Source organism: Mastomys coucha, unplaced genomic scaffold (assembly GCF_008632895.1).
Source record: "Mastomys coucha isolate ucsf_1 unplaced genomic scaffold, UCSF_Mcou_1 pScaffold5, whole genome shotgun sequence".
Classification (NCBI taxonomy): domain Eukaryota; kingdom Metazoa; phylum Chordata; class Mammalia; order Rodentia; family Muridae; genus Mastomys; species Mastomys coucha.
The window spans coordinates 105,755,439-105,758,838 of NW_022196911.1; the positions used below are offsets into that span (position 1 = coordinate 105,755,439).

General features: G+C 44.9%; 1 protein-coding gene and 1 non-coding gene across 10 annotated transcripts in view; one reads left to right on the forward strand and one right to left on the reverse strand.

Annotated features, from left to right (window-relative positions):
* The window catches only part of Arsg (arylsulfatase G), a 145,477-nt gene that overhangs the window by 57,838 nt on the left and 84,239 nt on the right, over window positions 1-3,400 (forward strand). The gene's annotated exons all lie outside the window — the stretch shown is intronic.
* LOC116079365 lies at window positions 2,149-2,256 on the reverse strand. Its single transcript, XR_004113930.1, has one exon. It is a non-coding gene; the product is annotated as a U6 spliceosomal RNA (small nuclear RNA).

Sequence of the window (3,400 nt, forward strand, 5' to 3'; positions counted from 1 at the left end):
AAAAAAAAAAAAAAAAAAAAAAAGTCTCCCAAATAACAAGGCCAGTTCATGTTTATTCATTAGTCCCCACCAAATGGACATGGTGGCCTTGGAGGGATGGGGTGGGAAGGTGACACGTGGGCCCTGTCTTAAAGCTGTGTGTTTTAGGGAAGTGGAGAGGAGGTGGGTACCGGCCAGGCTTTCCAAACACCTTACCGAACGGCTTGAGTTTTCTCTTTTGAAGTTTTTTTTTTGTCATGTACCAGATATTGTTGGGGGAGCCTTGCTCCACCAAGGTGGTGCCTCTGGGGCCAGAGTTGCCTTCTGAAGTCCCTTCTGTCTAGAATCCACAATCTGTAAAGAGCTCAAAGCTACATCTTGCTGGGGATACATGTGTACTGTGATGTTTTACAAGAGGGTGGCATTCATATGTCCACAGAGACATTCCTCTCAGGACAGCAATTACAAATGGGCAAGCTGGAATACCAGTTAATCAAGGTGTTTCCTTCCTGGACCACTTTATCACCTCTGGCTGATGTAATAAAAACATACAGTGTATGGCTTGGGCAATCGTTTCTTTCTGTGATGGAGCCTGAAGACACACATGACCTCTTTGGAGGAGTGCTTCCTGGTGCACACACTGGGAGAATGCCTTGGTTTGGTTTCTGTTCTCCAGCAGCAGAGCTGTCCACCTTCTCAGTGAGCCACCAGGTTTCCATTCTCCATTACTGACACACTGCAGTTCCCAGGTCTCCACAACTGTGGCACAACCCAGCTCAGCCAGCGCACAAACAAACGGAATACAGGCTCTGCTCAAGGACTTTGCCCAGGAGGGGGGCTATTTTAGACTTGCCCATCAAGTGCCTCCATAAGACAAGAAATGTGGCTTTTCTTCTCCCAAGGCTACATCCTTCTGTGTTGAGAATCATGGGAGAAAGGAGTTATTTCCCATTCTGATTCAGAAAATGCCAGGGTTGGCTTTGTTGTATTTTATTTTGTGTATCATTCTTTAATCCAAGCCAGCCTGGTACTCACTATGTAGCCCAGGCTGGCCTTGAACTTAAGGCACTCCTCTTGCTTCAGTACCCCAACAGCATGAGTCACCACCTTTGGCCTCCAGTTTGGATTCTAAGTAACCCTGTTTGGGTCATGGGCTCAGCAAGGTCAGCGGAGGTCATGCTGCGTGATTGGTTTAGGGAAGGTCCTAAGGCCACAGTGTGTCTATGAGTGTGTTTATGTGTGTGTATGTGTGTGTGGGGGGGGGGCAGACACCAGTAGATCCAGGAGTGCTGGCTGTAGTAAAACACCACTTGGGACTAACGGCCTCGGTACAGATGTTGACAGATGAGTTTGTCTTCCAGCTCCTAGAGTCACAGGCTCCCTAAGTCAAAGCCAAGGCTAGCCCTCTGGGGTTCAAGCAAAGACTGTGAAGACGATAGGTGTGTGTGGATAGCTGGGAATCTGAAAGGGCAAGGAAAGGGATCTTTCAATCTTCATTCCTTTTAAAATGTATACTTTAGTTTTTCAAGTTTTTATAGTGTACGTATTATATGCTGAACATATTTCCCCTCATAGCCTCGTTTTTCTTCCCTGGTCCTGTTTGTCCCCCTAAACTAACTCTTTCTCTCTTTAATATTGGGGAACCATAACCAAGAAAACAAGTATATGATGTTTGTCTTTCTGTGATTGGCTTAGTATGGTTATTTCCAGTTGTGTCTGTTTCCTGGCAAGCGTAATTTTGTTCTCCTTTCTGACTGAAGAAAAAAAAAATCCCATTTTTTGTGTGTGTATATGTGTGTGTATATGTGTGTGTATGAATGTGTGTATATATGTGTGTGTATATGTGTACATATATTTATGTGTGTGTGTATGTGTGTATGTGTCTCTATATATACACACATGTGTATATATGTATATATGTATATATATGTGTGTGTATAAATGTGTGTGGATGTATGTGTCTATATATACATGTGTATATGTGTATGTGTCTCTCTATGTGTGTGTGTCTTATATATACATGTATGTGTATATATGTGTGTGTGTATGTATATATATATATATATACATGTGTGTGTATATATATGTGGTGTGTGTGTATGTGTATTTCATGTTCCTTATCTGTGCCTTGTTGATACATAGGTCAAATCTACAATTGGATTATTGTGAAAACTATAATTTCACTTCACAAATTTGCGTATCATTCTTGCAGCAGGGGCCATGTTAATCTTCTCTGTAGTGCTTTAATTTCAGTATGTGTGCTGCTGAACTGAGCATTCTTATGAGACACGGTGGTTCCCTGTAGACCAGGCTATCTTTGAAGTTACTGTGTTGTAGCCAAGGATGTCCTTAAACCTCTCACCCTCCTCCTGCCTTCACCCCACACACGGCAGGCATGCTCCATCATTCCCAGTCTGCGTGCTTTGTGTGGTGGTGGGTGTCAGACTCCGGGCTTCGAACTCAGAGCTTCGTGCACAGCAGGCAAGTGCATGCTCTGCAGCCGAGCTCTGCCCCCAGCCCATTTTGTCTTTTTAAGACAAGGTCTCACTGGGTGGCACACCTTTAGTCTCAGCACTTGGGAGGCAGAGGCACGCATATCTCTTGAATTTGAGGGCAGGTGGTCTATAGAGCAAGTTTCCAGGACAGCCCCCTTTCGCCAGCCAAAGACAAGGTCTCATTGTTGCCCTGTTGGGTCTTGAACTCCCGTCCTCCATAGTCTTCCAAGTAGTGCAATCTGTAGGCCTGTGCCACTCGCCCTGATAGCTATTTGTCCCTTTAATGCTTTTGAGTAGCTGGAAACCCTAGAAATTGGCCCTCTCCATCCTGCCGGCTGGACAATCAAGGTGTTTCGGGCATGCTCCTTCAAAAGTGATGACAGGACTCCTCAATTTCTTCCAGCTTCTGCTGGCTTCAAGCCACCTGGACTGATGGTGACCTCACAGCAATCTGTCTCCCTTGTCATGTGACATCTTCCTTCTGTACGTGTCTGTGTCTTTGCACACTGCCTTCTCTCTTGCCTCTCTTTGAACAGGAACATCAGTTAAACTAGATAAGGACCCACTCTGCTCCAGTATGATTCCGTTGAAACTAGAGACACACGCAATAGCCCTCCTCCCACAGAAGTCACATTTGTGGATACTGGGGTTTGGACCTCAGGAGTTTTTTTTTATAGCGGTGTGGATAGGGATGCATATGTGTGCCTGGATATGGACAGAGTTCAACCTCAAGTGTGAGTATTCAGGAATTGTCCACTTTATTTTATTGATTTAAAAAAATTCTTTATTTAGCTAGTTGTGGTAGTGGTTATGGGAGTGTGCGTGCCTTTAATCCCGGCAATCAGAAGGCAGAGGCAGGAGGATCTCTGTGATGTTTGAGATGCTGATCTACAGAGTGAGTTCTGGGACAGCAAGGGCCGTACAGA